We start from the raw sequence: 14,217 nt of genomic DNA, 5'->3' as shown, positions 1-14,217 counted from the left end.
CCAGAGCGACCTGTCCTTTGTACTAACTGGTAGTTACAAGTAGGTAGGAATTCTCTCCCTCTCCTCCCAGAGAATGCTAGGGAAACACTGCCACTAAAGAGAGCCACAGCATGTAAAGACCACATACTCCAGGGCTGGAAAGATGGCTCAGCAGTTAAGAGCATTGAGTGTTCTTTCAGAGGACCCGGGTTCAGTCCCCAGCACTGACATGGCAGCTCACAACTGTCTTAAGTACAGGATTCAACACCCTCAGACATACAGGAAAACATCAATGCGCATAAAATAAAAATAATTTTAAGATTTAAATAAAGAAGACAGATTCCATATGCAAGCTACTGAGACTCGAAGGGTCTGTTGCTACAGTTAGGAATGCAATGGAATGTCACTGGGTTTTCTTAAGCAGACAACCTAGGAGACTAAGTGTCTTCTTGTGCTCACTGGAGGAGGCTGCAGTTAGTTTATCAATCCTGCTCTGTTTACCAGAGCTCTCTGCAGCCACACTGCACTGTCCACATGCCAACAGTCCAGTGTGCCCAGTGGGACACTGCTTTTCACCGGGTCGGTCCACTGCTCAGGGTCATGCATGGTGCTCACCTGGTCTCCCTGTTCACTGTCCCTCATGGTTCCCTTCAGGACTCTCAGAGTCCCTCCTGGCATGGAGAGGAGGGGCTCGAGCTCTGTTCTCTTTCCAGTCTCACTCCCTAGCAGACACTCCTTCTGCCACCAGCCCAAACCATATAGCCACTATCCTCTGTGGCCACTTTAAGTCTTAGCATCTTCTATAAACTACAAGGGACTGCCAAATCCCTAAAATCCCATTGGGCTCAATTTAGTATCATATGGTTCAAAACTTAGCTCATCATTTCAACTGATTCTCCTTCAACCAGATTAAAAACTCCTTAGAGAAACAATTCTTTTCTCTAGTTTTTAAATGGCACTTAAGAGACATGACAGCACCCACTAAAATACTACTCAAACTCTCACTGGCATTTTCCTCTCCAGCGTTGAAATTTAAAGCCTGCTCCCCTCTGTAACCTCCTGCCCTCTGCCAATTCCTCCGTCACCTCTTCCCCCTCTATCCTCTCCCAACTCCTATCATCCTCCCCCACCAAATCACCCCTTCCTCTGTGGCTACACCTTGTCTAGCATTCCTAACACACAGCCAGCTCCTATTTTGGCAGGAATATTATTCTGCTCTACCAGGACCTTGCTCTCAACTACTCTACTTGACTTTCCTTTAAGACTAATGCTCTAAGATTCCCCACCATAAATCTGGGACACCTATTTACTTAGGTCTTCTTTAGTGTCTTCCAAAGTTATATCCAAAGAAGCCGGAGGGAGGGAAGACAAGGAGGAAGTAGAGAAAATTATGCCAGAATACTCAGAGATGGAGGGAGAAGCACAAAGGAGTGGCTGGCTCCACTTGGGCTGCCATCTAGACCCTTTCTAGACGTTGCAATTGAACCCCTCCCTGTGTTGTGAGCCAGCATTTACTGCATGTTCACCATGTGCCAGGTTCAGCCCATCACACCCCTCGGTATATTACAACCTTACAGGTAGATGCCACTGCACTATACGTGGTAAAACCAAAGCCAGTGTTGGCTACGGTACGGAATGGGAGCACTTATATTCACATCCATCTGAGGAGTATCCCGTGTGCTGTATGCATACACACAGCATGATTTCCACATTCTCCATGCCTGTACTACACTATAACCACAATGATTAAAAACAACACGCTCTTCATATTTAAAGAGAAAATGATGTGCCGGTGTATCTTTGTCTATGCATCCAAAACCTACCTACTTATCCATGCATATAGTACTATTTTCTCTTTCCCTTTCAGCCAAAATTGCCCCATCAAGTGGCAGAATTCTATGAGAAACCCAAGCGTGGGTTCTCCACACATCGTGGCTACTACCACTGCCAAGAGACCTGCCTTGTTCTGCAGGCCTATGACCTGCGAACCAATATAATTAAAGGCAACTAAGGAAGACGACAAAGAGCACTGCGCCTAGACTGAAGCAGAGGGCTGGCGCCAACACTGCACCCAGGAGTAGTTCCCTTACCTTTGCAGCTGTGGGGCCCAGCGCACTCCAGACAACACATTCACACTACTGATCACTTCAGAAGCCACTGGGGCAGGAGGAGGTGGGGGAGGCAACAACAGTGTTATATCTGCTTTCCAGAGAAAGAAGCAGTGAGTGATGGAGGTTAGAGAACTTGCTTAAGAAAATCCAGCAAACGATTGAGGAGCCAGACACAAGCTCAGGTCCGTGTGGCCTAGCACCCTGTGCAAAGCAGCTCACTTGTCTACTGTCTTATTGACAAGAAATACTTTGTCTCAATTCATTTTACTTAGTATGTACTGTTTTTGTAATTAAAAGAAAAACACTAAATAAACTGGGCATGGCGTTGCACTCAGGAAGCTGAGGAAAAGGAGACTGGCCTGAACTACAAAACAAACGAGGGAGAAAAGGAAGGTGGAAAGAGAGGGAAATACATTGTTGTAGTCTTTTAAAGTACATGCTGGACAGTTCAGTAAACAATGTGGGGGGGGGGGGACGTTCCTATGACAAGCCACAATAAAAAGTCTCAGATGAAGTAAAGAATTGTCATAAATAAACCATAAGAAGGAAAGGAAAACACGCAAGTCACTTCAGCTCAAATTAAACATGGTCACTTTTCTAGGAATCCAAACACACGAAAGCCCAGACACAAGGTCAACTGACTACCTACAAATCAAAGAGGTGTGTCTGTCTGCCTGCCTGTCTATCTGTTGATCAAAAGGCTGATTTACTACCAGAGTGTAAAGGGCCCAAACATTAAAGGTGACCAAAAGATAAAGGCAGTAAGTTACTTTTAAAAGAAAGGGTTGGGGGAGAGTCAAATAAGCATGTTTCAATGTGTGCCTTCCAAGCAAAGAAACAGATTTCAAGCAAAATACAGTGACGCTTTCCACCAATGAATCAGCAAAGAACTATTTTAATATCGGTACTTATCAGTATCCAAGGTCACACACCTTCCTGAAATACAGTTTGGCAAATGGAGGCTGTCCTAATGCTCAACTCACTTCCAAAAAGCCAGAACCATGGATAGGAAGAACATGGCCTTCGAGAATGTTCATACTAAAACATTAAGGACGGGTAGTGAAGTTCAGTACATTCTGGGCCATGCATGCAGCAGGGTTGGTAAGTAAGCTTTCATGCTGTTTAAATGGAGGTCATGTAATCAATGTCTCAGCTTTTCCTATCTTTGACTTAGCAATTTCATTTTCTAGAAATACATTCTATGTGATTAAGACCTACACACAAGATGCAAATGCCTCAGCATTGTTTCCACAATATATACAACAGAACATCCAAGAAGTGTGGCTAAATGTTAAGTATGTTACTTATATAGACAGCAGGCTGCAAACTTTTCAATAATTTTAAATAAGATGGGAACATGTTACTTGATATTTTGGTGGTAAAATATCATTTAAAACCATGTATCTGGATAGAAAACACACAGAAGCAAAACAACTATGGTTCTTTTATATTACTAAGTAATATACAAGATTTTTTTTTCACTCTATTTTTTCTTCTCTCCAGTAACAGCACTTGAGGGGCAAAGGCAGGCAGATTTCCGAGTTTGAAGCCAGCCTGGTTTACACAGTGAGTTCCAGGACAGATGTCTCAAAATATATTTTTTAAAAAATGATTTTTAAAACATGCTGTGTGAGCCAGGCTAGCCCCAAACTTGTGATAATCCTCCAGCCTCTCTGCCTTTACCTCCTGAGCAGTGGCTTTTTCCCCCCAAGCATATTTCTGAATATGAGAGAAGTGTAGGGACAGTTTAATAAGGTCTCCAGGTACATTTTTCTGGAGGAGTCAAACTGTAGTTTGACAGAGACTGAACTGGTCTTTCTAAGACTTCCATTTCTCAGGGACACAGGACTTTTCCTTTGTTCTGTGGCCTGTAAAATTGGTAGCATTAGTACCCTGGGTGCCTCTCTCAATGAGACAAAGAGCTGAAGCAAAAGCTAGCTCATCTGTTTGTAAACCAGCTTGTGACTACTGAGAACAGAGTTCTACCCTTGCTTATCACTGCCATCTTTCTGATTCACCAGCCCTACAGTGAGTGTCTCCTTCCCCCTGACTCACAAACTCTTGGCGCTTTTTGTTGGGAGTCTATGTAACCCAGGCTAGCCTCAAACTCCTGATGATCCTGGGATCACAAGCTACCACACCCTGCTTAGTACCTTTTTAAACCCTAAAAGGAAAGGGCTAGAGCAACCGGCCTCAAAGATCCTGAGGATTCTAGGATTTGCTGACAAGTACCTTGCCCAGGAATGCCCAGATGCTCATATGGTTTTTATTGGAAGGACAAGCACACCACTGTGTCAAGCCAAGGGACTGAGGCTCCCTCCCTTTGCACAGCGCGGGCCTTTAGAGCCCCTCCCCGTCCCACCTCCATTCTCCCGAAAGTCCATTAATAACAAGTTTGGGGCCTTATCAGCTGTTTTCTTCTTTCAAAGCCACAGTGCTTTTTGGTATTTTACAACTACGAAATAAAGGAAGTCATGATGGGAGGAGTCTGTCAAGACTGGGAGAAAACCCAAGATACAAAAGCTATCTATCAGCTGGATTTCTGCAGAGGAAATCCAATAGAGATAAAGACAAAGCAAGCACTTTGATCTCAAACTGCATGGGAATGACTGCATTTAGCTGAGCAGAGGGCTGGGCACTGGCTGGGCTGTGATAACCGCCATCAGTATGGCAAGGAAATTCAACTACTTAGGAAAAGGCCATCACCTTGAATTTGGTTTTGTTCCTCTCTCTCTAACAAAGCAGAGGCTGAAAAGCAAAGAAGGTGTGGCTGTGTCCTAGGCACCATGTGCAGAATTCTGTGCTCTCTGCTGGGAGCCACACTTGAAGGCCATTAACACAGTAAATGGACTCAAAGGCTGGCAAAGGGATTTAAACTGTCAAATAAGAAACAGCTGGTGGAAATGGGCATACTTCAAGGGCAGCAGAGGTCTTCAGAGTCAGACAGACAGACAGACAAGGGAAGTCGGCCAGTAAAGACAAGACAGCAAAATGCAGTCTGTCAACACCTGTGCAATTCACTGTCATCAGATATGTAGCACAACCCCACAATATTTTCATCTGATTTCTAACATGAAATCTCCCTTTCTCTAAACGTGTCTGTGTAAGTTGGGCAAGCCTTATTTGACTCAAACACCAGTGTGCAATCCGTGTCAAAGCGAAGGAGGAAACATGGTGACTGTCTCCCCACATATGAGATTGTTCTAAGAAGTCCATAATGATGACACTCGGAAGGGACAAAAACCACAGCTAGATCTAAGGAAATACCTTCTTGACTGAGTCTGCATGCTGGGATGGTGGCATCGCTGTCAGCTTTAGGTGGAGGCAGGTAAGAAAATACTACTGACTAGTTTAAGAGCCTTACATTTGCTATGTCTAGCTTCAGTCGGATCTCCCAGGCTCTTAGTCTTCTCTGCTACATCCCCTACTCACCCCCAACCCCATCACCAACAGAGCAACCGGGTAACACAGCCTCTTATCTACCAGTGGCGTGGTTTTTAGATTTCTTTTCTTTCTTTTTTATGTGCATGAGTGTTTGGCCTGAAAGTATGTATGTGTAGCACACACATGCCCAATGCTTGTGGAAGTCAGAAGAGTGCATCAGATTCCCTTAAACTGGAGTTACAGATGGCTGTGAGCCACCATGTGGGTGCTGAGAACCGAACCCAGATCCTCTGTAAGAACAAGTACTCTTAGCTGAGTCATCTCTCCAGCCTCTCAGTGACCTTAAAGAATACAGCCTCTCCGTGACCTTAAAGAATAAAATCTTAAGCTGCTGCTGCTGGTGGTGGTAAAGGTGGTAGCAGCAGCTGTACACACCTTTAACCCCTGCACTCAGGAGGAGGAGGCTGGCAGATCTCTCAGTTCAAGGCCAGCCTGGTCTACAGAGTGAGTTCCAAGACAGCCAGTTAAGAATAAATTTTTTCTTTTTTATGATTTTTACTTATTTTTATCTTATGTGCATTGGTGTTTTGCCTGTATGTGTATCTGTATGAGGGTCTCATAGCCCCTGGAGCTGGAGTTACAGACAGATGTGAGCTACCCAGGTCTTCTGGAAGAACAGTCAGTGCTCCTAACAACTGACCATCTCTCCATCCCCTAAAGAATAAATTCTATGGAAGGGGGAAAACAAAAAAACCACAAAGATGGCAAAGAACTTATACAATAATTAAAAACACTATTATAATCCACCATCACAATGTGTCTATATTTTTTATTTATTTTTAAACACATTATTTATTTGTATGTATATATGTGTGCCTGTGTGTGTGTCCAAGGAGATCAGAGCAGGGTTGGCTCCCTGAACCTCGTGATTCAGGCAGTTGTGAGCTTCCCAATGTAGATGCTGGAATCAAACTTCAGGTCCTCTACAAGAACAATATGTGCTCTTAAACACAGAGCCATTTCTCCAGCCCTGTGGGTTTACATATTTTAACTGTCTTGTTATATATGCCAAAGGCATATTCACAAACCTATTTCTGTTCTGTATTCCTCCCTGGGGATATAAAATCTTTTTATTGAAAAAGAAAATATTTAAAAGAAACTGAAAACACTTAAAATTGTGACACCAGAGAGGACGGCATAATAGGGTAAATGTCCACAAAGCAACTGTCAGGGTGTTAATCATTAACATCATGGCCAATCTCAAAGGTCCTGGGCCCAGCCAAACGGAAGAATATACAAAAGGAATATGAGCTAATGAGAGGGGATACTGTAGGGCAGGCACCGGAGCTTACTAGACCGCCTGGCTCCCACACTCTACTGCAAGCACAGCTTTGCTCACTGGCTGATGGACGCACACAGGTATTAATTACTGGCTACCTCAGATTCTGCTCTGTATTAGGTAGGTGCTGTTGTCATTCTTCAATAGACTCTCTTGTTCTCCTTTCTATGCTCCATTCCTGGGATTTTAATGGGTCATTTGGATGACTCTGAGCAAAACTCTACACTGCACATGACGAGTCTCTGTCCCTCTGGCACTTCAAGGGTACAGGTTTGTTTTGTTGTTTAGCTTCTGCTTCTCTTACACCTACTTACAAGCCCCCTGAAAGACTACAAATATGAAAAGAGCACATGACTGGTTCAGGCAGGAGAGGTCTGTGCTCACAGGGGAGCTGACCCTGTCCTTGAGTGTCCACAATCTGCTACTTCATGGAACCTACAACATGTCAGCTGTCCCTTTGTTACAGATTTTCAAAAGAAACAGACACCAACAATAAGCAAAATAAATAAAATACATGTTGGTTTGCTTGTTGTGGGGTTTGTTTTGTTTGTTTGTTTGTTGATGCAGGTCTCATGTGGTCCAGCTTGGCCCCAAACTCTCTTAGGTAGGTAAGGATGACCTCAGGTTCCTGATGCTCCTGACCAGCCACTGTCTCAATTACTAACTAAACATCTAGTGGTTGACTTTAGAAGTTTTAATCAAAGGTCCTTGGTTCTCAGTCCTTGTTTCACTATAAACTATATACAAAGACAGTTTCAGCCTCTCCAAGGTGACATCTAGTGAGATGCTCTTATGTCCAATACCTGATTCTACTTCCAACCAATACCTTCCAACCCCTCCCCAGTCACCTAGGCCAGGGATGTAGGTAAATGGTAGACTGCTTGCCACTAAGGCATATGTGAAGCCCTGGGCTCTATAGGTGAAAAACAAATTCCGTCATTCTCAGGTGCACAGAATAGCTTTGCTCCTAACTCCTGTACCACCTTCTGTTAACTCTCCTTTGACCACTAGGCCAGAACTCACAGCGTGTACCAGGTTGGCCTGGAACTCATGGTGAGCCTCTTGTCTCAGCCTTTCTAGTGTTGGGATTATAGGTGCAAACCGTGACACCCTGACCTAGCACCTTCACACAGCGTAGTCCCTTTTCCAGCCAGCACACTTTCTTCTCAAAGTTGCATATTTTGGGCCTTCCCTTCTCCTAGAACCTGCCTTTCTCTCCTACCTGGTCACCGAGTCTTTTCACTCATAGACAAAGCTCTCAGACCTAGTCACTGAGAAGTTCCAACATACACCAAATATTTAATAATGTTTTTCTTCTAGAAAAATGAAGGGTGAGAGAATGAAGACACACACACCACAACTTCTTTTTGTTAGTTCTACTCCTCACCTTTGATGACCAAACACATGTCTCAAGAACTCTGAAGATGCAAGGTCTGGATGCTGTGGCTCTGCCTGCAATCCCAACACTACAGAGGCTGAAGCAACAGGCTCACCAAGAACTCATGGCCAGCCTGGGCTACAGTGTCACCCCCATCTCAAACGACCAAACAAAACAAAAACCCACACAATTCTGAAGATTCACAATTCTAGGTCACCTCCAGAAAGTAATTAGACTAACTTCAACCCTCAGGCTCCCTGCAGGCAAAGAGCTGGGAAATCTCACAGGAAAGGGTATGTTTAACTCACCAAGTAAGAGCAAAGCAGCTTTTCTTTCATCACAAATTATTTAAAAGTCCTCCACTGGAATAAGTTGTTGAGGAAGCATAGTTTCACTCAAGATTATCAATTTCCCAGGGCGAACCACAATACCAGAGTCTACAAAGTTATAGTCATTGGGCCAGAGGGGAAGACAGGGAACTCTGTGGTTGGAACGATGGATGGATGGACGGACGGACAGATGGACGGACAGACAGATGGAGGGACAGACAGATGGACAAACGGATAGAGAGAATCAAGGAGACCAGCGTTGAAATGCCTGACTCTCCAAACTGAAAGAACAAGACAAAGTGAAGAGAAGCAACGCTAAAGCCACCTCTGAAATCACACACTGCATTTCATCCTCCCTAAAAGAAGAGGACTTGATAAGAGTCTTGTGAATTTAAACAGCAACAATCCTGGCTGGGAGGAGCTGGTACCCACCGAATTTCAACAGGGCTAAGCAGCTGGTTCGCTGTGGAGCTAGGGAAAGCACCCGGTGCTGCTGGCTTCATCTCCAAGACTCTGTTCTGGGGATGTCGCCTACAGAGCAGTCACCCCATTCGGGGCGCACAGACCTGCATCCCTCAGCCCTCTGCTGCGGCACACCCAGGCCCAGGGCAGACACAGAGCACAGCAGCACCTGGACCCCCGGCAGGAAGTGGCCACCTGGAGAGAAGAGCTCGATGGGCAGCAGCGCACCGCACAGCTGTGCTGGGAGAGCCGGCCAGATGTGGGAATGAGCCCGGGAAGGTAGGGACTGCGCTTCCACAGGAGATGCTCCCGCGGGCCGCTAGTGCCCGGCCCCAGCGGAGCGAGGCCCCCGGCGCGGGGCAGGCCTACTCGGCTGTGCCGCCACAACAGCTTCCAGGCACAGCCACTGTCGCTCCTGCCCGCCACGGCCGCACGCGCCAGGTTGCTGGGTCTTTCCCACCAGCCCTTCCTGCCCTGCCCGGGTCCTCGGGCTCCCACGCCACCCGAACTCTTACCAGCTTCCAGGCAGAGACGAGCCACCGCCGCCTCCTGCACAAAACTCCGCTTCCCACAAGCCGCTCTGGCTGCCGGCTGCGCGCCTCCCAGGCCGCGCAGGATCCTCCGCTCCCCCTGCCGGCCGGCGGCCATTTCCGACCGGCAACGGCGGAACTTGCCGAAGACCAGGGACGGAAATGGCCGAACCTGCGTTTGCTTTGGGAGAGAATGCAAAGGTGTTCGTGACTTTCCGGATGCGCCCGAAGGTGGAGGCAGAGCCTCGGTGGGCTTGCGGAGGTGGGGTCAGGCATGTGGGCTTGAGGTGGGGCCCCATTAATCCGGGTAACTCCTCAGCCAAAAAATAAACCCGTGTCCTGCTGATGTGCCCTGTGCTAGCAATGACCCACAGTTATAAAACACTTTTTAAAAAACCTCGGGGCTTTGCAAAAACAAACAACAGGTTAATCTATTGAGAATTTGAGGACTAAAAAGAATGCCTTTTAAATACTTTGAAGCCAGCCCCTGTAATTTGGGAATTGGCAAGAACCCTAGAATACTCAAAAAAGAGATGGAGGTGGAGGTAGGAGCAATCCTTAAAGTGGAGTCACCAGAGCTAATTTAGAAAATAGTTTTAAATCTTTTTTTTTGTTTGTTTGTTTCGAGACAGAGTTTCTCTGTGTAGAACTCACTAGAACTCACTCTGTAGACCAGGCTGGCCTCAAAATCAGAGATCTGCCTGCCTCTGCCTCCCCAGTGCTTGGATAAAGGCGTGCACCACTGCCTGGCTTAAAATCATCTTTTAAAATTCACAATTGTATTAAAGTCACATTGTTTCAACATATTTATTTTAATTCACCGGAACAAGGCTATTATTACCCCAGGCGTTCTTCAGCAAAACACAGATACACCCAGCCAGGTTGGCTAATACCCATCCCTGTGCTTGGGTGGTCTCTTCCCTTAAGGAGAACTATGCCCCAGAGATGGTTTCACAGCTGCTGACCCTTCCACCTGCCCTTCCTGGGAAAGCCCATGCCTACTGCCCAGAGCAGGGAGGCTGAGAAAACAGGATTCCACTCCCAAAACCGACAGTTGGTGTTAACCATTCCCTTTGCAAAACAACCTTTAAAATCCCTAGCAACCTGTTTCCTGGAGTACCTTCCTTCTTCTCCAGGTCTTTCCATGCATCTCCAAGTCAGGCTCTGCTCTTTCTCATCTGCCCTATTTTACTTTTCTGTCACTGTGGGAAGACGCCATGACCAAAAACACTTGGGGAGAAAAGGGTTTATCAGGCTTACACATCCGGATCATAGTCTATCACTGAGAGGAGCCAAAGCAGAAACGAAAAAGCAGGCCAGGACCCTGCAAGGTCGACAGTGAAGCAGGGGCCATGCAGGAATGCTGCTTACTGGCTTGTTCCCCATGGCTGGCTCAGTTTTGTTTCTTTATACAACTAGAGACCACCTGCCCAAGAGTGGCACCACCCACAATGGTCTGGGCCCTTCGCATATCAACCATTAATAGAGAAAATGCTCACCAGCACCACCACCACCACACCCTCCACCCCCACCCCACCCCCCCACCTTGCCCAGTCTGAGAGAAGAGTTTCTTCCTCTCCCTCTCTTCCCCTTCCCCCATCTTTTCCTCTCTCTCCACTTGCAGGAGAATGTTTTGAGAAAGGGTCTCTCCCTACACAGCCCTAGCTGTTCTGGAACTCATTACTTAGACCAGACTGACCTGAACTCAGAGATCTGCCTGATTCTGCTGGCATTAAAGGTGTGTGGGCCACCATACCTGAGGTTTCCTCTTCTCAGAGGACTCTACCTTGGGTCAAGTTGACAAAAAAACTAACCAACACCATCCTTCCTCCCTTCCTTGCTGAAGATATGTTACTCTCTTCTCCTATGTTTGAGATCAGAAGGTAGAAATTGACCAGGCACTGGGGGGGGGGCTCCTCTCTTGGCTAAAAGCTGGAAATGACCTTGGGGAATGTCCATAATTTTGTCCTTGCCAGAGGCCAAAGATGCCTAAGCCAAGTGCCTAAGCCAAGTATCTCTAGTTTTCCCATGGCCTGAGACTGAAAATGCCAGGAAGGGGGTCTCCATCGCTTTCACCCCCAAAGGAATACCCCTTTCCTAGAAACCATACTGAGACTGTGGACCAAACTGCAAGGACCTTGACGCCTGGAATGAAAACTGGACTGACCAGCCTATCTGCCACCCTTCCTCCATCCACTAAAGCCCATTAACTCCCAGGCAGTAAAGTTCAACGGAATCCCACTCAAACAACTACCCTCTGTGGTCCATGAATTCCACTCTTTGAATTTAAGAGACAAGGATTTGAATGCCTCTTGCTGAGAAAGGGTCTGCTGCCATCAAAGATGCCAAGATATCCCTGTGTCAGTATTTTCTTTGCCATTAACGCCAGCCTGTTCCACTCCCTTTTACTAGAAATACTCATACATATCCAAGAGCCTTACTACCACAACTGCAATAATAAAATATAACTTCTTCCCTCCCATTTGTTGAGGGAAGTCGGGGAAGCAGGAGCAAACTTTATAAACCAGAGAACTAAAATTGGGGAAAGCTTTGTCCACTTGGCTTGAATGTTCCTTTAACAGTTCATCTACCTGGCTTTCTTCCAGCAGCAGCAGGCAGGAAGAGCCCAATGTGCAATGGGAAAGGACAGGAGACAAGTAAGAATTTCCAGGGGTTGGTTCATCTCCATACTGGCAAGAGCTGACTTGCAGATAACAGCAGCAGCCTGGAGGATTTAGTCATCCTGTGGATTTGAATACACAACACATTGCTGCTTCTAACTCTAACTTACTTGATTGTAACTCTACCTAAGCTTTAGGGAGGAAAAAAGGTTCGCCTGGAACTTTCTGGACATTAGGTGTGGCTGCTGCTCTCCAGCTATCACCCAGCACCTCTCATCCTCAGATGACAGTCAGCCTGCTCTTGCCTGCTTCTCCTCCTCCTTCCTCTCCAACAATCTCCTGCCCCAGCTCCTGCCTCTTCTAAAAGGTGTGAAAAAATAGCAGTGTGACTCTGGCTTTCTTGCCACTTTATGCGTGGCTTGAGTACCAGCTCCACCCACAAACAGTTCCCTCACTGCAGAACCCTGGGCCTTGTTTTGCAGTGGTGCCCTAGCTTCCTTCAAGCGCAACATCTTGTGAAAGCATATTTTATGAATACTTAATTGCCAGGCAGTAGGTTGTGCCCTTTCCATACCCGTGTTGGGTTTTGTTTTGTTTTAAATCCACTTAGGAGATACCACTCCATGGAAGGGGAAGTGAAACTTCAGAAAGTTCCAGGAAGCAGGTGCCTGGGGTCACAGAGTGCAGGGCAGAGGCCAGGACTCCAAGCCATCTATCTTTGAACCCTACATTCTTGACCAGAACATTCTAGTTATTTCACCAGGTTATGAAATTTACTACTTTCCACAGTGAATTCATCTCGATCCCTTCCTCCTTGCTCTCCCAGAATACCCTAGTTTATAATGACTTTACCTCCATCTTTCCTAAGACAGAAACCCCAAACCTGGCATAATCTGCAATGTCTCTCTTTAGACTTGAATTTGGTGGTAGTTTGAATGTAATTGGCCCCTATAATCTCTTAAAGAATGGCACTTTTAGGAGGTGTGGCCTTGTTGGAGGAAGTGTATCACTGTGGGGGCAGGTTTTGAGGTTTCCAGTGCTCAGGATACAATTTCCTGTTGTCTGCAGGATGTAGGACTCTCGGCTACTTTTCCAGCACCATGTCTACCTGCATGCTGTCTTGCTCCCCACCATGACAATAATGGACTGAGCCTCTGAACTGTTGGACACCTCAATTAAATGTTTCCATATAAGAGTTGCCATGTTCATGGTGTGTCTTCACAGCAATAGAAACTCTAGCTATGACACCTTGACCCCACGGTGTCCACCAGCTGTCTTTTGAAATTCTAATACCTTCCCTGGATCAAGTTCCCTTTACCTCTCCCATGGACTTGTGCTGTCACCAAAATTTCTGGCTCAGAAATCTGATCATAATCACAGTGTTGTCTTTCTTCTGGAAAGGAACTGAAGTTAACAACACACACAACAAAGCTAACCTTCACTGGTCTCACTATAGATGGAGCTTTGACAACACTGTCTCTATATTTTGGAACGTAATCAGAAACAGGTTTGCACTGTGATTCAATAATCACATACAGAGATCCCTATCTGTCATCAGGAATTAGGATAGGAAATTATGAATTAGGGACTGATACATTATGCCTCCGGTCCCCAACAGTGACCTAGGGTCTGCCATCAGCACTCTGCCTCTAAAGTTCCTAATTTTAAATTCCCAGAAGACAAATGTGATTACTTCAACTTGGATCACATGTTCACCCCAACAATAACTTAGTCTAAGCAACAGATTACCCTAAACCTACCTACAAATAGAGTTTATGCCCAAAGAGCAGAGGGAAGTTGAATAGCTGAGCACTTAAAGTTGCCCAGTGTTGACAACATGGCTGTGTCCTCACACCATAATAGTCACCTGAAGAAGGTAAGAGGCTCCCAGATACATCCAAAGAGAGCACCAGTTCAACTACACAGGCTGAAGATAATTTGACACATATTCCATAAGCTTCTGGTGGTAAACAGTCAACATCAACAAGTTCAACAGAAGGCCACAGCATCACTATAAAGACCAGTGTACACCTTTAATCCCAGACAGAGGCAGGTCAATCCCTTAAGTTTGAGGCCAGCCAGCC

The 14,217-nt window shown here is 46.0% G+C and overlaps 1 protein-coding gene across 1 annotated transcript in view; it reads right to left on the bottom strand.

The window, feature by feature from the left end:
- Positions 1-9,646, bottom strand: part of LOC127227926 (exostosin-like 3) — a 39,551-nt gene extending 29,905 nt beyond the window's left edge. Inside the window, 1 exon segment of the mRNA XM_051192282.1 lies at positions 9,498-9,646. The gene's annotated coding sequence lies outside the window, so the exon portion shown is untranslated.
- Positions 9,647-14,217: the final 4,571 nt, after the last annotated feature.

The sequence above is a fragment of the Phodopus roborovskii genome, unplaced genomic scaffold (genome assembly GCF_943737965.1).
Source record: "Phodopus roborovskii unplaced genomic scaffold, PHOROB, whole genome shotgun sequence".
In the NCBI taxonomy this organism is placed as follows: domain Eukaryota; kingdom Metazoa; phylum Chordata; class Mammalia; order Rodentia; family Cricetidae; genus Phodopus; species Phodopus roborovskii.
The sequence above is the reverse complement of the archived record's forward strand: the minus strand, read 5'-3'. Positions and strand labels throughout refer to the sequence as shown.